Source organism: Pogoniulus pusillus, chromosome 11, assembly GCF_015220805.1.
Source record: "Pogoniulus pusillus isolate bPogPus1 chromosome 11, bPogPus1.pri, whole genome shotgun sequence".
Lineage (NCBI taxonomy): Eukaryota > Metazoa > Chordata > Aves > Piciformes > Lybiidae > Pogoniulus > Pogoniulus pusillus.
In genome coordinates, this window is record NC_087274.1 from 29,773,108 (window position 1) to 29,792,848 (window position 19,741).

The window sequence follows — 19,741 nt, forward strand, 5'->3', positions numbered from 1 at the left end:
TCTGTGAGAAGAAGAGCTTTCAGGAAGACCTTCTAGTGGCCTTTCAGTCCTTAAAAGGGTGGACTGGAAAGCTGGGGACTGGTCTTTAGCAGGGCCTCCTGTGACAGGGCAAGAGGTGGTGGTGTGAAACTGAAAAGAGGCAGTTTCAGCCTAGAGAGAATGAAGAAACGTTTTGCCCTGATACCAGTGAGCTCAGAAAGGTGGGAAATGCCCCATCTGTGGAACCATTCCAGGTCAGGTTGTTTGGGGCTGTGAGCAGCCTGCTCTAGTAGTGTCTCCACCTATGACAAGGATATTGGAACTAGATGACCTACACAGGTCCTTCCCAATCCCAACCATTCTCTGACAATTTTACACAGCAGGAGTCCCAGAAAAGGTTGCTCTCTTCTCTCAGGTGGCCAGCACCAGAACAAGAGGACACAGCCTCAGGCTGTGCCAGGGGAGATTTAGGCTGGAGGTGAGGAGAAAGTTCTTCACTGAGAGAGTCATTGGACACTGGAATGGGCTGCCCGGGGAGGTGGTGGAGTCGCCGTCCCTGGAGCTGTTCAAGGCAGGACTGGACGTGGCACTTGGTGCCATGGTCTGGCCTTGAGCTCTGTGGTAAAGGGTTGGACTTGATGATCTGTGAGGTCTCTTCCAGCCTTGGTGATACTGTGATACTGTGAAAAGTAGTCCTTCTTCTGCCAGATCAAAGGTATTTTGAAATGCAGGAGCCAAGAACATTCACAAATCACTACCGAGGAGAGGGATGAAAAACTGGCAGGGGATTGCTGATTTCTCCCTTTCTCTTCAGACACTCACACCATAGATCCCTCATACCACACATTCAAGTCACATCTCCCTGCTTTCCTTCCCATTGACAGGAAGAGGAACCACCTTGGGAGCTAAGAAAGGCCAGTGGTAGACCACTTGTGACCACATCAAGAACAATTAGCCACATAGTTTAGCATTACAAGCAGGTCAAATCCTAACATGCTTCAAAGGGTTTTCCCAACACCAAGCTGCACGGTGAACAAGTTTAGAAGAGAGCAGAAATCAAACATTGATGGCCAGCTATGTTCTACCCCAGTTTCTTGCCCCTTCTCAAGAGCTCTGTACCATGCAGCAAACTGGACTTGCTGTGGGTGCCAGCAAAGAAGAAGCTGTTGAAATCTTAGCACAGCAGTGTTCAGTTAGCAAGCTCTGGGGCTGTCACCCTAAGGACACAAGACAGTTTTGGGAGATGCCTCAAGTGCAGCTTCAGGAAAGCTGCAGAACAATGATTGCTAAAGGGACCCAGAATTACTCCCAGCAGGGGCCAGAATGGCCTCTTTAAACGTTTTGGAGCTGCAGAACCCCATCCCAGAGAAATATTAACCCCCTAACAAACGAGCAGTGCCTAGCACCACCTCCTCACCAGCCCACCTCGGCAGAGGAAATGGAAACCACATGAACTGGACAGGGCAGAAATTGCTTAGATCATCTTCTCCTGCCCACCACTCAGCAAAGGACTGTTCCCTGCAAGAAACTTCCCAAATGACTCCATCCAGCCTCACTTCTGGAAGCCCAAAGCGTTGGAGTTTCCACCTCTTCCCCTGGGATATCATTTCTCCTTGCAGCCTCAATTACCTCACTGCCAGGAAGCCTTTCCTACCAAGGCTCTCCCTTTGAAAACGTCTTCATGGCAGTCTGCAGCCCCCTGCCCTCCCCTGTGTATGTGCATTTTTGAACTACACTAATTAAACAGATTAATACCAGAAAGGAATTACAATTCTAGGAATAAATTAATTGGTTTTCCTTTTATCCTCTCTGAAAAAAAAGCCCAACATGTCAAAGACAGTCTGAACATCTCTACAATCTTCCATCTTTAAATTGGTCCCACTGCTCATAATTACACCTCCCCACTACCCATGCAAATTGTTTTGCTTTTCTTTCTCTGCTCCGTTCTGGGCAAGAGGGAAAGAAGAGGGAGAAGGAAAAGGAAGAAGAGTGGGAGGAGAGAGGAGAGGGACCCATCCCACCAGACCAGCCTAATTGCTTTTGACAGTCCCCAAGTGTATGGAAATGCAGGACACCGACACCAGCCTTGCCTGATGAATATTCCCAACTGTGTTTCAGAGACAGGGGCTGGGTTTATCCAACAACTGGCTTGGCTGCAGCAGAGCTTCCACAGCTCATAAACACCGAGGAGAAATCCTGACTTCTGGCCAAACTGTGGGCAGCAAGTCAAGGAAAAAAACCCTCCTGTTTTCTCCCCACATTGGCACAGCTGCAAGAGACAAATGAACACCCAAACGTCCACCGGGCTGGTGGCTGCAGCTGGCATTGGGAACGAACCTCACAAACACAATAGCTTTGACTGCAAGCATCCTAAAGAAAGCCCTGACTGGAAAACTCAACTCCAGCACAGCACTGCCTTTGCCCAGCAATTGTCACAGAATCACAGAATCGTTTTGGTTGGAAAAGACCTTTAAGATCATCAAGTGCAACCATTAACACTTCTTAGAGGTCTAAACGAAAGGCATCTTGGAGATAGGAAGTGCATATCCGAAGGGAAAGCCGGAGCACAAGCAGGAGCCTGCCCTTCCCTGCTCTCTCTTTCCTGGAGAGGCACAGTGAGGAAGTGATTAGAAAGCACTGACCTGCACCACGACAGCCAATGACCCCCACAGCTCCAGCTCCCTCCCTTGCATCGCTTGTCCCCTGGTGAGGGGAACACGGGAGAGGTGTAGGTCCAAAGAGCAGGCAGATGCATGGCCAGAGCCCTCCTCTCCCAACCTTTTCATGGAGCCTTCAAGCCCATTAGGTGCAATCACGGAATCCCTGAATATTAGGGGGGGGAAGGCTCACAGATCACAGGATGTCAGGGGTTGGAAGGCACCCAAGGAGACCATCGAGTCCAACCCCCCTGCCAGAGCAGGACAATCCTATCTAACACAGGAACACATCCAGACAGGCCTTGAATGTCTCCATAGAAGGAGACCTTTGGAGATGTGAGTGTTTCAAGTCCAACTCACCTGACAAAGCAGGATCACCTTGAGCAGGCCACAAAGGAACACAGCTAGGTGGGTTCTGAAAGTCTCCAGAGGAGGAGACTCCACATCCTCTCTGGGCAGCCTGCTGCAGGGCTGCAGCACCCTCACTGCAAAGAAGTCTTCCCTCATTCTGAGGTGGATGATCCTGTGCTCATGTTTGCGTCCACTGCCCCATGTCCTGTCACAGGACACCACTGGAAAGAGTCTGGCTCCTTCTTCTTGGCACTCACTCTTCAGGTATTGTAAACATTCACTCTTCTCCAGAGAAAACAGCCTCTCAGCCTTTCCAGCCTGTTCCAGTCCCTTCATCATCCTCCTAGTCTCCATTGCACACTCTCTAGTATATTGCTGTGCCTTTTGAGCCTGGAAGCCTAGAACTGGATACAATACTCCAGATGTGGTCTCACCAGGGCAGAGCAGAGAGGCAGGAGAACCTGCCTTGACCTGCTGCCCACACTCTTCTTAATGCACCCCAGGATACTGTTGGCTTTCTTGACCACAAGGGCACATTGATGTCCCAGGGATAACTTAATGTCCACCAGGACTCCAAGGTCCTTCACCATGGTGCTTTCCAACCCCTAAGTGTACTGGTGCATGGGGTTGTTCCTCCCCAGGTGCAGCACTATACACTTGTCCTTGTTGGACCTCCAGAGGTTCCCCTTTGCCCAATGTCCACCTCTAGCTCTGTGCACATCCTTTGGAAGCCCTAGACAATAAAAAGCCCTAGAAAGGCCAGGAAGGTTGTGCTATGAAAAGCTCTGAAAAGGTTAAACAAAAGGACTGGGCTGCTGAATGAGGAAATGAGTAAAAGGAGAGCGCAGGAGAAAATAAAACAGCACCAAAAAAGCCATCTAGGTCCTCCTCCTCCTCTTTCCTGGACACAAATACCATCACAAGAACACCATAGGAAGCGAATCTGACTGCTTTGAAAATCGCTGAGGTCAAAAGCATGACAGAAGAAAGGAAAAAGGATTAAACAAAAGGGATGATCTAATCTCCACAGCCATAATTCAAAACCTTCGAGGTAGAAATAGCAACACTACAAGGCAGGGGCCAGGCGCTAATTCAGAGCACAAGCAGGAGGGGAGAGGCAGCTACCCACCCCCGCCAGCAGATTAATCCTTAATTGCTCGGGTTTGCATTTCTGACACCTCCCTCTGAAGCACCCAAACTGGTGCCATCTCACAAAAGGCACTGCTGAGCCTGAAAATTGCAGAGATGGCCCCTTGCTGCTGCTGCTGCTGCTGCTGCTGCTGCTGGGCCAGGCTGTGCAGGGTTCCAGATGCTTCTGTGGGTCCTCTGTGCAAAGAAAAAAGGAGATGGCTCTAAACCCTAGGGACAAGAGGAGATGAAAGCTCACTATCTGCCAGCCTGACAGAAAGGGAAGCAGGGCTTGGATGGTGGCTCCTGTTCTCACAGCGTTTTTACCAGGCCTTAATTGCAGACAGGTACTTCCTGGGGTATTCAAATACTTCTGAGCACTTCAGTGGCTTTGCAAATCCCTCCAGAAGCACTTGTGAGGACTGAGTGGACCCTGAGGGGCTAAGAGGAGTGGGGCCATGGAGATGGTCAGCTGGTGGAGATGGTGGCTTTCAGAAGGGGCCACTTACCCACTTCTTCAGCTTTCTGTCCTTCCCCTTGACTCTTGTTGACCCAGGCAGGGAAGGAGGTGACAGTGGCAGAACTGTCACTGTAGGGCTGTCTCAGCCCCTGCACACAGCCCTGCTTCTGCTACATTCCTCTCTAAGAGAGAACTTCCTTCCCTCTTCAAGGCATTGCCAATGTCTAGGCTTTGGTTGCAGAGCACATCCGTGGGAGCAGGGGGAAGAGCTGTGGATTTGGTGCTTTCCCAGCCAGACATCCCTGGCACATCCTCGTGTGTTGAGCAGATTAATTAACCGACTGCCCTCTGCCCCTGCTAATGAGGGTCCTCAGTGCAGCCCAGACTATTTAAATCCAACACAACTACTCCTGCTGGTTTGTGGCTGATGAGATGCAGCATCCAATGTTTTGCTGTACAAGACTAAAGTTTGTACCCAATGACTTTGTTCAGACAAAACCACACTTCAGTTTCCAGCTGATTGCTCGCTCACCTCTCAGTGGCACCCAACCTCATTGCTCTTGGGGAGCATCCAGCTTGGTCCCACTACCAACAGGTGGAGGGAAGGGATTCTGCCCCTCTGCAGTGCTGAGTCCTGATCTGGAGTCCTCAGCACAGACAGGGACCTGTTGGAGCAAAGCCAGAGGAGGCCACAGCAATGGTGGGAGGGCTGGAAGGGCTCTGCTGTGAGGCCAGGCTGAGAGAGTTGGGGTTGTTCATCCTGGAGAAGAGAAGGCTCCAGGGAGACCTTCTGGTGGCTGATCAGAAAGATGGGGACAGACTCTTTTCAGGGCCTGTTGTGACAGGATAAGGGATGATGGTTTGAAACTGAGAGAGATGTTGGCTAGACAGAAGGAAGAGATTCTGTACAATGAGGTTGGCAAGACCCTGGCCCAGGTTGCCCAGAGAGGTGGGAGATGCCCCATGGCTGGAACCATTCCAGGTCAGGTTGTTTGGGACTGTGAAGAACCTGCTCTGGTTGCAGAAGTCCCTGCTGACTGCTGGGAGGTTGGACCAGATGAACCTTTAAAAATCTCTGCCAACTCAAAGCTCTTTGTGGTTCTATGATCTGGGGTGGTTGCTTTTTGTCTCTGGTGGTTTACTTCATTAAGATGTCCCTCTGGAAATCGTTTGTAGTCTGGGCTGAGTGTGCAGCTAGTGGGAAGAAACCCTCCTGATGACACAGACATTCCTACCAAAACAGAAGCAGCATCTTTCAACACAAATAACCTTCAGCTAACAGCACAGCAAGCCCTGGACCTGAGACTGAAGCCAACCAGGCCTGAGTTTTGTTTTCTGTATCGCAGCAGCCACGTGCTCCAGTTGGCCCAAATGTCGTGTAGGCTGGTGAGCAAAAATAGATTTGCTCTTCCCCAAACCCAGAAGCTGGACAATTCACATCAAAAGTGGTTCAGCTGCAAACTCCAAATGCTGAACAAGTAGCACATTTTACCAAATACAGATGGTAAACATCATTAGACAAGAAAACCCAACCCCCAAGCCACTTGTGCTGTGAAACTCTCCACATATGTGTTACAAAACATGGTACCACAGAAAAATCTCCTATAAAGACCATGGCAGAAGAGGTGAGACCTCACCTGGAGTACTGTGTCCAGCTATGAGGCCCCCAAAACAAGAGAGACATGGACTTGTTGGAGTAGCTCCAGGGAAGGGCCACCAAGACGATCAGAGGGCTGGAGCACCTCTCCTATGAAGACAGGCTAAGAAAGTTTGGATTGTTCAGCCTAGGGAAGAGAATGCTCTGGGGAGACCTCAGAGCAGCATTTCAGTATCTGAAAGGGACCTACAGGAAGGCTGGGGAGGGACTGTCCAGAAGGGCTTGGGGTGATAGGTTGAGGGCAATGGTTTTGAAACTGGAGCGGGTTGGACATCAGGAGAAGGTTGTTCAAAGTGAGAGTGGTAAAAGGTGGTTAAGGCCCCATCCCTGGAGACATTCAAGATTAGACTGATGTGGCCCTGGGCAGCCTGATCTAGTTGAAGGTGCTTCTGCTCATTGCAGGAGGGTTGAACAAGATGACCCTTGAGGGTCCCTTCCAACCCAGTGTAGTTTGTGAACCTGTGACTCAGCAGCTGAAAGCGTGTCCACGCCTGGTGGTCATTGCTAAGCCATAAGCCTCAGCACCACAACCACACAGCTTTTAAATCCCTCCAGGGATGGAGACTTCAGCACTGCTCTGGGCAGCCTGATTCAGGGCTTGACAATCCTTTCAGGGAAGGAATTTTTCCTAATATCCAATCTAAACCTCCTCTGGCACAACTTAAGGTTCTTTCCTCTTGTCCTATCACTTGTCCCTTGGGACAAAAGACTGACCCACACCTGGCTCCCACTTCCTTTCAGGGAGTTGTAGAGAGCAGAAGGTCTCCCCTCAGCCTCCTTTTCTCCAGGCTGAACACTCCCAGTTCCCTCAGCTGCTCTCCAGCCATGCTCTCCAGACCCATCACCAGCTTTGCTGGACCTTCTCTGGATCTGCTGCAATGTCCTTCTTGTAGTCAGGGTCCCAAACTGAACCCAGTACTTGAGGTGTGGCCTCACCAGTTCTGAGTACAGGGGGACAATCCCTGTCCTGGTCCTACTGACCATGATATTGCTGATCCAAGCCAGGATGCTGGTGGCCTTCTTGGCCACATGGACACACAAACTGGCTCATCTTCAGCCAGCTGTCTATCAACACCCCCAAGTCCTTTTCCACCAGGCAGTTCCCACCTACTCTGCCCCCAGTCTTGAGTGAACACTCACTCAAGGGGGTTTTAAGACTTGAGGAGCAAGACTCAGCTCTTGGCCTTGCTGAACCTCATGCTGTTGGCCACTTCACTATAAGCAGGGCCATGAACCACTGAGAAAGAGCTTCTGCTGTGCTAGCACTCAAATTCTGAGTCTGCTTTCACTGCATTTATAAAGCAGCAATGCTCAAAGCACAGTGTATGGGGCAAAGGTGGTTTTGAGTGTCTCAGTGCTGGTCTGCACCACGCCATTTGAACAGTATGTTCAATTAAGCACTTGATCAAGATCAATCAGCATCTTCAGCATCTGACAGCCTTGCAAAAACAGAGAGTCACTTCAAAAACAAAGAAATCTCTTAGACATCTACCTGAAGGATGAAAAAAACTCCTGTCCAGCAGAGAGGAGCTTTTTTTATTAAAAGGCAAACAAAACTGATGCAGGGAGGAGATGTTTTAAAGCAGTTAACGCAGAGGGCAAAGTGGGTTGCTACCCAGCATCTCACTAAATCATCTCCCCAGATGATGGATTTCAGACTCTACTCAAAGCAGATTGAAATAAAGAAATATTTATCAAATAGGTTTTGCTGAAGGCTCTGGCTGGTGCTCAGGGCAAGGCTTTAATGGATTCTCCTTCAAAACAAAACAGCACAACTGGGGAAGCAGCCACCAAGAGAAGTAGGCAGCAGCCCCCAGCACTTCCAACGAGCACCTGGCTCAAAACTAGTGGCATATTTGCTTTACCAGTTTGATTTTGTGCTTGTGGAGGGTATCTGTTAGCATCCCCACCACTGAAGCTGAGGGTGACTGCGTGCTGCTGTCAGTACCCAAGCCCAGACGGGTGCTGTGAAACCTGGGCTGCCTCACCACAACCCCATGGGCTGGGCTTGGCTGGCAGCTGAAGGGCTGAAACTTAATTTCCTGCAACTGATTGGTTGAGGAAACAAATCTTCATTGTGCTTAAGGTGCCTGAGCTCTCAGACAGCTCTGGAAAGAGCTCCAGCAGCACAGGTCTTGAGGTCTGCTTGTGCCTCAGCACCCTCAGGGTGCAGGACCAGGGCTCAGCCTTCCTTCAACAGCAGCACTTGCAAAAGTGGAGAGAAGTCAGCAAGGTGGCTCCACACAAGGTTAGTGCCAGTGAGGTGGCCCCACACAAGGTTAGTGCCTTGGCAGCTGAAGGCAGCCAGCTGCTGTGGCTGTGGTTTCAGAATAGTTTGTTGACTGTGACTAGTGACTTTCAGGTGGCACCAGGTCCAGCAGTGAGGGGTGAGCACAGCAGAAGCCCTGTCCTCTGCTGCAGGCTCATCCAAAGATGCAGACTCAAGAAAACCTCCAGTCATCACCACTGCTCCCAAAGCAGGGCTCCAGAGAATCACAGAATGGGTTGGGTCAGAAAGGACCTTAAAGATCATCTAATTCCATCTCCCTCTGCCACATCCAGGGACACCTTCCTCTAAAGCAGGTTGCTCAAGGCCACGAGGAGCCAGCCCTGGGGGTCCTGAGATGCACATCTCAGCCTGGGCAAGCAGGGAAAGGCAGAGATCCAGCCCTTCCAGACTGCTTTTTGCTCAGATTTAACTCCTTCACTCCAGATCCTTCAAGCTCACTGTTCTGTGCGTGAGCCTGAAGGCTCATAACAGTGGTCAATGTCCATCTGCCTCACCACATCTCTAACTCAGAGATCATCTTTGGGGTGAAGGAAGCAAGACACTGGGTATCCTGGCAAGTGCCTGGTCAATGCCCATCACTTCTTTCTCTTATGCATCTCTGAACACGCCTCACTGAGTCTTGTGGCACAGCTTCAAATGCACTCTGACCTACAGCTCTCCTGGACAGCCCAACACAGCTTCAACAGTTACCTGAATCTATTTTCATGCTGCCTAATCTCTGGGCCCAGCAGAAAGACTTCTTAGCAGGGCTTCTTGTGACAGGGCAAAGGGTGATGGTTTGAAATTACAAGAGGGAGATTCAGATTAGAGAGAAGTGAGGTGGTGAGACCCCAGCCCACATTGCCCAGAGAGGTGGTAGATGCCCCACCCCTGGAACCATCCCAAGTCAGGTTGTCCGGGGCTGTGAGCAACCTGCTCTAGTTGCAGATGTCCCTGCTGACTGCAGTGTCGTTGGACTAGATGAACTTTCAAGGCCCCTTCCAACCCAAAGCAATCTGTGACTCTGATTCCCTCTCCTGCAGAGCTCTCACATCTCCTCACCTCTTTGCAAGGAGGAATGTTGCACACAGTAACCAGAAAGAACTAAACCCAAATGGACTGCAGCTGCAGAGACCTTTCTGCTCAGAGGCTCAGATGTCAGTTCAGATGCCTCACTGCAAGAAGACAGCAGCATTTAAGCCTCAGAACAGAACTAGCTTGTCTCAAACACACATCCCTGTGCAAAAACTAAGGCACTGGGGCCTCTGGTTTCCTTAGCAGCATGTACCTGCTCACACAACCTCGCTGACTCCTCCGACCCCCTGAAGCAGACTGGAAGCAGTTCACATCGTTCTTGATTTGGTTTTTCTTTTAAATCTTATTTAAAGGACCAGGTCCATTTGAATTTATAACCCACAAACTTCCTCTAGAACTACAGCTGCTTGACCTTATGCTTCCTCAAAGCTCAGCCCAAGGTAAGACCTGAGGTTGCCAAGAACATCTGCTGGGCGAGGTGCAGACAAGCCAGCAAGGCCACCCTGCAGCGGGGAAAGGAAACAGCCAGGCAGAAGTGCAGCTTCTCTCTAGTATAAACTCCATCTGTGTTGGAAGTCTTTTACTTTAAAGAGCTTTTTCCCTCTCTCCTGCTCTTCAGAGAGCTTCGTGACCTTGACAAACTGCTCACCCAAGCACATGTGCCACACCAAAAGGAAGCAGAACCTGGCCAAGCTGCTCCACTTGCTCACACACAGCCCCCAGCCCCACGAATGCTCTGCAGCAGCAACTCCCCATGGATCCCAGCAGTCTGCCCGAGGACCATGCACTTTACCTGGGACACCACTCTCCTCCTGCTCCACCCAGAGCCAACGCAGGCACTTGGCAGAAGGATCTGGGTGTCAGAGAGGACGGAAGGGACAGGGCATATGTCCTGCAAAACACAGCAGGTGGGGATCTATGAAAGGCACTCAAAAAGCAAGCTAAGGAATGGAATTCAGTGTCAGTGAGGGGTGGTGTCTGACTGGCTTCCTCTTTGCTCCCCAGATAACCCCCAGAAACAATTTACCTCCTTCCCCAGCGAGCACATCCCTCGGCCGTGCAGGTACCAACTGTCCTCTCTCACTTGAGGTGCTTCCAGTGTCTGGATGGAGCTCAGAGCAAGTGGCTGAGGCTATAAACCCAACAATGCCTTTTGTCTCAACTGGAGGATTTACGCATCAAAAGCTCCTCTGCCTCTCCCCAGCTGCAGCAGTTTACCTGCCACCAGATACTGCTCCCCACAAAACCTGTCTGCCTCAGACTGTCCTGCCCAAAGCACCACAGCACTTGTAAATGTTAGGAGGAAGCTCTTCCCAGAGAGAGTGATTTCCCACTGGAATGGGCTGCCCAGGGAGGTGGTGGAGGCACCGTCCCTGGGGGTCTTCAAGAAAAGCCTGGCTGAGGCACTTAGTGCCATGGTCTGGTTGACTGGATAGGGCTGGGTGCTAGGTTGGACTGGGTGATCTTGGAGGTCCCTTCCAACCTGGTTGATTCTATGATTCTATGAAATGCTCTCCCAAGGCATAATCAATTACCCCAGCCTGTCTCATGCCCCCCATGAACATCCACATACAACCACCCCCCACACCCCACCGAATATCTGCCTGCCCTCAGAGTGACTGTGTGAAAAGGGAACAGGTCCCTGCCCAGGCACTGGTGGTTCCTCACCACAAGCAGATGACACAGGTGTACATGAGACCAAGCTACCTAACCACCAACTGCAACAGGCCCAAGTGTCTCCTGCCAAAGTCACAGAACCACAGAATCAATCAGGATGGAAAAGAGCATCAAGACCATCAAGCTCAATGTATCAACCAGCACCTTCTGGTCAATTAACCCACTGCACTGAGTGCCTCATCCAGCCTCTTTTTATACACTTCCAGGCATGGTGACTCCACCACCTCCCTGGGCAGCCCATTCCAATGCCAATCACTCTCTCTGACAACAACTTCCTCCTCACATCCAGCCTAGACCTCCCCTGGCACAACTTGAGACTGTGTCCCATTCTTCTGTTGCTGCTTTCCTGGCAGAAGAGACCAACCCCACCTGGCTACAGCCTCCCTTCAGGGAGTTGTAGACAGCAATGAGGTCTGCCCTGAGCCTCCTCTTCTGCAGGCTGCACACCCCCAGCTCCCTCAGCCTCTCCTCACAGGGCTGTGCTCCAGGCCCCTCCCCAGCCTTGCTGCCTTTCTTTGGATACATTCAAGCACCTCAACCTCTTTCTTGAATTGAGGGGCCCAGAACTGGACACAGCACTCAAGGTGTGGCCTGAGCAGTGCTGAGCACAGGGGAAGAAGGACTTCTCTGGTCCTGCTGGGCACACTGCTCCTGAGCCAGGCCAGGACGCCCACTAACCTTGTTGGCCACCTGGGCACACTGCTGGCTTATGTTCAGCTGTCAAGCAGTACCCCCAGGTCCTTCTCTGCCTGGCTGCTCTCAGCCTGTAGCACTGCACAGGGTTGTTGTGGCTGAAGTGCAGAACCTGGCACGTGGCCTTCTTAAAACTCAGGGCATTGGACTGTGCTCACCTATGCAGCCTGTCCAGGTCCCTCTGCAGAGCCCTCCTACCTTCCAACAGAAACACACTCACTCTCACCTTAAGTGTCATCTGCAAACTTACTGATGCTGGACTCAATGCCCTCATCCAGACCATCAGTAAAGACACTAAACAGGACTGTGCCCAGCACTGATCCCTGGGGCACACCACTAGTGCCAGCTGCCAACTGGCTGTGGCACCATTCACCACCACTCTCTGGGCCTGGCCATCCAGCCAGTTCTTGACCCAACACAGAGTGCCCCTGTCCAAGACAAGGGTTGCCAGTTCAGCCAGCAGTTTGTTATGGCAGACAGTGTCAAAGGCCTTGCTGAAGTCCAGGTAGACTACATCCCCAGCCTGCCCCACATCCACCAGGAGGGTAATTCTTGTAGCATATGGAATTGTCTTTGTCCTTTACTCTGAATCACTGCACAGTGATTTCAACAGCAACACTAAAGGAAAAGGCACTGGTCAAGGGGGAGAGGAAAACTCGGGTGACAATGCCAGCCTGAGGAGAGGGGATTTCCACACCTAGCTGTGGGAATGACCTGATAGGATTGATTTGTTTGCTTTTCCTTCCAGCAGGGAATGTCAAGGATTTGGCCTACAGAACACTTAACACCCCAGGACTTGAATTCTGGAGAAGGAGATAGGAGAAGGTGATGGTGTTGTAATCACAGACCTGTCTAATTCCCCTGCTGGCCTGCATCTGGCTGACCAAATGCATTCCTGAAACCTGGATGTGGTTTCCAGTACTGGTAAGGCCTTGGGGCATGAAATCTCCTGAGTGTAACTCCCTAATTTCATAGCATCTCTTCTATCTCAGCTGGGACCAGATGTTCTCCTCTGGCCTCTCCGTTTGGTACTGTGACACCACTCTGTGGTGAAGGGTTGGACTTGATGATCTATGAGGTCTCTTCCAACCTTGGTGATACTGTGATAACTGTCACTAAATCAGCTGCACTCTCAGCTTCACCAACAGACCCAAGGCACAAGTGATTGAATTTCACAGAATCCCAGGTGGGAAGGGACCTCAAGGATCATCTGCTCCGACCTTTTGTGGCACAAGCACAGGCTACACAAGATGGCCCAGCCCTTGTCCAGATAAATCCTGAAAGTCTCCAGTGCTGGGGACTCCACTACTTCCCTGGGGACATTTTTCCAATGGCTGATTGTTCTCAAGGTGAACGACTTTCTTCTTGTGTCCAAAGGGAATCTCTCCAGCAGCAACTTGTCCCCATGCCCCCTTGTCTTTTCCATGGGACTCCTTGTGAAAAGGGAGACTCCCATCTTCTTTGTAGCCATCTTTCAAATACTGGAACATGGTGATAAGGTCTCCTTGGAGTCTTCTTTTCTCCAGGCTGAATAAATCCAGTTCTCTCAGCCTTTCCTCATTTTCCTCCTCAAACTTCCTAACCTTATCTCACTTAACCAGGCTGGAGCTAACAAGCTTTACTTGCTCAGAAAAAAAAGATCCATTTTGGGCTGTAGAAATGCTCACTTAAATCCTCTCATGTGTTACCTGCCTGATTTGAAGGCTCTGTTTCATTGAAGGAGATGAGGATCAACTCAACCCTTTCTTGGGATCAAACATAATCAAAGTAGGGCTGAGTTTGAAGTCAACAACCAACAAAAATATTCCTATAGATTTAGATCCTCCAGTGTGAGTAGTAACTGTGTTTAGCTGCATTTAAAAACATATTTGTGCAATGATTTGGGTTGGAAAAGATCTTTAAAGGTCTTCTGTGATCTAACTGTGGCCAGCAGTGACATCCCCATCTAGAGCAGGTTGCTCAGAGCTCCAGACAACCTGACCTGGAAGTTCCAACCATGGAGCACCTACCACCTCTCTGAGCAACCTGGGACAGTATCTCATCACCCTCAGGGTAAAATAATTCTTCCCTCTCCAGTCTGAGTCTCCCTCTTTTGGTTTCAAGTCCCTTGTCCTGTCACAACAGGCCCTGATGAAAAGTCTGTCCCCAGCTTTCTGATCAGCTCCTTTAAGCCCTGAAAGGCCACCAGAAGGTCTCCCTGGAGCCTTCTCTTCTCCAGAGTCAACAACCCCAACTCCCTCAGCCTGGCCTCACAGCAAAGCTCTTCCAGCATTGCTGTGGTCTCCTCTGGCCCTGCTCCAACAGGTCCATGTCACAGGATCACAGGATGTCAGGGGCTGGAAGGCACCCAAAGAGATCATTGAGTCCAACCCCCCTGCAAGAGCAGGACCATACAATCTAGCTCAGGTCACAGAGGAATGCATCCAGACAGGCCTTGAAAGGCTTCCAAGAAGGAGACTCCACAACTTCTCTGGGGAGCCTATTTCAGTGCTCTGTGACCCTAATGTCCCTCCTGTGCTGAGGACTCCAGAGCTAGCTCCAGCACTGCAGGGGAGATGCCAGCAGAGCAGAGAAGAGGGGCAGAATTTCTTCCATGCCCCTGCTGCCCACACTGCTGGGGATCAGCCTAGGATACAATGCTGCAGAAGCCCTTCGAGTTAGCAAGGAGCCACCAGTCAGGTCCAACAGTCTGGTCACAGCTGCAGCCCTCCTGAAAGCTGAAGCTGTGGTTGCTACACCCTGCAGAACAAAGACTGGCAACGTATTTTTGAGGCAGCCACCAATTTGGTGCCACTTCCTGCCTGATTCAGGTGCCAGGTCCAACAGTTGCTGGTGTCAGTTTTTCAGGACCCAGTTTCAACACAAGTCACAGGTCTCAGAAGGGTGCAGGAGCTGTCAATGTTAGAAGCACCAAACAGATTGGGGCAGAAGAGACCTCAAAGATTGTCTAGTTCCAATGGCAGGGACACCTCCACAGGTTGCTCAAGGCCCTGTCTAACCTAGTCTTAAAACATATGGCAGGGACACCTCCCACAGGTAGCTCAAGGCTCCATCCAACCTAGTCTTAAACACTCCCAGGCTTCCCCAACTTCTGTTCCACTAACACAAGTCTGAGGTCTTCCTAAACACCTGCAAGAGGAAACCTGCCTGCAGAACCAGCTCCTGGAGAACAAAAACGTTCCCACTCAGGGAGGTAGGTGTCAGAAGCAAGGTGGAGGGTGGATGTGTTTGTTTACACACCAGGACTCCAGGTACGGGCTGCAGGTCCCAACATGCTGCCCTCTGTGGTCTCTAGGAGTTGTCTTCTTCCCATCCCCAGCCTACAGTCAGCTCCAACAGCCAAGTACTGGGGGTGTGAGCTCAGCACTGGTGGTTTGTGAAACAGCTTGGACAAAAACCAGGGTACTAATAGTACCTAGAGGCCAGGTCAGCTCATGCTGCTGATGTCAAATCCCACCTGGGAGTCTGAAGCTTCACAGGAAAGAGGTGAGGAGAAGTGTCTGTGGGGTTTGGAGCACCATGAACTTGTGATTTCTGGTCCACAAAGCCCTCCAAAGCTCAGCCTGCACATCGACACACATGAAATGAAAGCTAATGGGATGCTGGGCTGTATCAACAAGGTCATCACCAGCAGAGATGAGCAAGTCACTATCCCACCCATGCCTGGCATACTGCATTCCCTTTCAATCCCTGCTATGCAAAAAAAGATGTGGGCAGGCTGAAAGGGGCTCAGAAAAGAGCCATACTGATGACTGGGTAGCTGCTGAGTGTAAAGGGTTTGTTCAGCCTGGAGAAAAGAAGGCTCAGAAGACCTATCACCGTGTTCCAGTTCATAGGGTGGCTACAAAGAAGATGGAGACTCCCTTTTTACAAGGTGTCACATGGAAAAGATGAAGGCTGATGGAAGCAATTTACTCCTGGGGACATTCTGACTGGACAAAAGGGGAACATTTTTCACCTTGAGAACAAATCAGCCATGGGAAAAATCTCCCTGAGGAAGTGGTGGAGCCCCCAGCATTGGACAGCTGTAAGACTCAGCTGGACAGGGGCTGGGCCATCTTCTTTAGCCCATGCTTTTGCCAAGAAAGGTTGGAGCAGATGATCCTCCAGGTCTTGTCCAACCTGGGATTCTGTGATACTGTGAAATGCCAAAATCTGACAGCAACCTTTAAAGGTTTGAGAAGGACCACAGATGTTGGTGTCTTCATCTGACACTAAAAGAGTAACTCTTTATAGTGGGAAAAAAAAGCACTTCTTGGCTTGGTCACCATCCAATGCAAAAGCCACCAGGGTGAAGCAGTGCAGGACTAGGATAGGTCCTGACTTGTAACCTCTCCATTTCCCCTGCAGTTTGCTCATAATGGCATGTACAAAAGGAGAGGATCAAGCTTTGGCACCAACACACTCCTTGGAAGAGCAATCCTTAAGAGAGAGGGTGCAGGGACTGACCACTGAAGCTGCTGATGTCTCCACCTGGGAAGGTGCAACTGGAGGGGCTGGAGCCATGCAGCAGCAGCAGAAGCTCCTCAGGGAGAAATTCAGTGTCAAGATAAGAGGCAGAAGTCTGCCACAATCAGCAGCTCTCATCTCATCTCAGAGGAAAGACCTTTCAGTTGTTGTGGGTAGTGCTGAAAACATCAGCTGGGTGATCAGCACTGCTAGAGCTGGTGAGAAGAAACCACACAGATCAACTGCAAATCCATGGGGCACAACAGTTTGGCTCCCACCTCCTAAAAGATGCTGGGAATGAGGCTGGAAAAGACACAGGGAAGGCTATGAATGGTCTGAAGGTAGTCATGGCTTTGGATGGAGTTGGTTGGAACAAGATCTGTGGGCTCAGGACTTACTCTCTGAACAAAACCCACACTGAGCCCAGGACTGCAGCAGTATCAGTCTGGGCGTCACCTCCACCCCTGTATGGTTTCCTGCCCTTCTGAGTAGCTCATGGTAAGCCTGTGGTTACCTCTGAGTGCAGCTGGAACACTCAGAAACTCTCCTGGTGCCAGGACACACACAGCACAAACTGCCTGCAGCACAGAATCACAGAGGTTGGAAAAGAGCTTTAAGATCACCAAGTCCAACCATTGATGAGGCTTGGAGCAGGCTGCACAGAGAGGTTGTGGAGTATCCTTCTCTGGAGACTGTTTCTGTACACCCTGATCTAGGCAAATCTGCACTAGCAGGGGGGTTGGACTAGATGATGTCCAGAGGTGTCTTCCAACCCTCACCATTCTATGATTTTATGATTAACCCAGCACTGCTAAGCCCACCACCAAATCATGTCCCTCAGCACCACACCTACACGGCTTTGACACCCCTCCAAGGATCTCCACCGCTGCCCTGGACAGTCTGTGCCAGGCCTTGACAGCCCTTTTGGAAAAGAAATGGTTCCTCAAGTCCAACCTAAACCTCCCCTGGTACAACTCAAGGCTAAGCAGATGGCAGCTGTTGGGCAGTGTATCTGGTAACATTTCACACGCCCAAACCCAGATGGCTCAACCCAAAGCCACATCTCATTAGAGAATGGCTTAGGTCAGAAGGGACTCTAGAGATCACAGTATCACAGTATCATCAGGGTTGGAAGAGACCTCACAGATCATCAAGTCCAACCCTTTACCACAGAGCTCAAGGCCAGACCATGGCACCAAGTGCCACGTCCAGTCCTGCCTTGAACAGCTCCAGGGACGGCGACTCCACCACCTCCCCGGGCAGCCCATTCCAGTGTCCAATGACTCTCTCAGGGAAGAACTTTCTCCTCACCTCCAGCCTAAATCTCCCCTGGCACAGCCTGAGGCTGTGTCCTCTCGTTCTGGTGCTGGCTACCTGAGATCATGCATTCCATCCTTCCTGCCATGGAAAGGGACACCTATCAACTAGACTTGGTTTATCAAGGCCTTATCCAACCTGGCCTTGAACACAGTCTCCCTGGGCAACCTGTTCCAGAGTCTCACCATCCACATACCAAATAACTTCTTCCTAAGACTCAGTCTAAACCTACTCTCCCTCAGCTTCAAACCACTCCCCCTTGTCCTGTCTCTAGACACCCTTAGGAAAAGTCCCTCTGCAGCCTTCCTGTAGGGTCCCTTCAGGTATTAGAGCACAACTATCTCAGTTAACTTTTCTATGGTCTACAGGCACCCTGGCGTGGATCAGCAATGGTGTGGCCAGCAGGAGGTGTTCAGAAACCTGTGGACATGGCACCCTGGGGCATGGTTTAGTGGCTGTGGTGGTGATGGATTGATGGTTGGACTGGATTTTAGAGGTCTTCTCCAACCAAAACAACTCAGTGGTTCTATGAGTAAGAAAACAAAGAGTTACAAGCAAAGTATCAGGTGGAGTCAAATTTTTAAGTGAGGATGAGAGGTTTAGCATCCACGTGAAAGGAAGAGCTCCCCTTTTACAAGCAAGCTGCCTTAAGTCCCCTGAACTTCAAGTGGGTCTTCCCTCCCTCTCCCTCTTACTATGAGCCACTGTAATTTTAAATACTGGATAATTTGAGTCTGCAGCTTGGAGGTTTCTTCAGAACATCCTCTTCTTGCTTTTTGTGGGCAGACTGATGATGACACTGGAGCTAATTTGCTTAATTAGTGATTTACAGAAGGATCTCTCTAGGAGAATGTGAAACCCTTAAATGAAACACTCTAAGTGCAGAATCAAGAGACCAACCATCATGAGTGTTTACTCCTATCTTCTATCTGCTTTTGGGCCACGCTATTTTAGTCAGCTCTGTGCCTGATGGCTTCATACTCCCAAGCAATCCTTGTCCAAAGTTTTTTCCTCACAGCAGGATGCTGCTATTGCAAGCCTGGTGCTGTGATGAGAAAGGAAAGAAGGCAGCACATCAAAGAAACACACCCAGCATCAAGAAGGGGTCAGGTTCTTTACAAGGGAGTCCTGTGAAAAGGCAAAGGGTGATGGACACAAGCTGCAACACAGGAGGCTCCACCTCAACATAAGGAAGAACTTCTCTACTGTGAGGCTGATAGAGCCCTGGAGCAGGCTGCCCAGAGAGGCTGTGGAGTCTGCTTCTCTGAAGACTTTCAAGACCCACCTGGATGTGTTCCTGGGCTGATCTGTCCTAGGTGATCCTGCTTTGGCAGGGGGGTTGGACTCTGATCACTGGAAGTCCCTTCCAAACCCTATCATTTCATCATTCTATGATCCAGATTCTCAAATTGCACCAGGTTGGAAGGGACCTTCAAAGGTCATTTTATCCAACACCCCTGCAGAGAGCAGGGACACTTCCAACCAGATCAGGCTGCCCAGTGTTAACACAGCCCAGAAGATGCCACCACACAGCCCAGGAGGACTTCTCCCCTTGACTGCAGCAGCTTTGGTTTTATTTTCCATCTTTCCTCCCTGTAAGCCCTTGTTTTTCTGCTGACCACTAAGTCCAGCCATGCAGCTCCTCCTTCTGCTGGGTGCCATGCTTCCATGGAGTGCAGGGAGAAGCCTTGTACAGATGTTCATTTGGTGAGGAACAATAACTCATGCAAATCCCTGCTCCAAGCAAATTCCACAGCAGTGCATCTTATCACGAGCCAAACAAAACCTGCAACTGCACCAGGGAGCTGTCAGCCTGCGCCGGCAGAATTTGCTCTTGTTACAGCTTGAACTTGCCCCTCTGCCTCCAACCACTCAGCTGGAAAATCATCCACCAACACCAACCACCAGCCAAACCCTTCCACCCGTGCTCTGGAGAAGTGTAAAGCCCAAGTGCCACATAAAGCACAGCTGGTGTGAAAGTGTGATGCATAAACACCCTTCACGGCCACCTGTGATGCCTCCTTACACGTTTACAGCTCAATTACCTGCAAGAACAAATTCTGCCTGTG

General features: G+C 50.5%; 1 protein-coding gene across 2 annotated transcripts in view; it reads right to left on the reverse strand.

Annotated features, from left to right (window-relative positions):
• Positions 1 to 19,741, reverse strand: part of PTPRA (protein tyrosine phosphatase receptor type A) — a 162,349-nt gene that overhangs the window by 66,330 nt on the left and 76,278 nt on the right. The window lies entirely within an intron of this gene.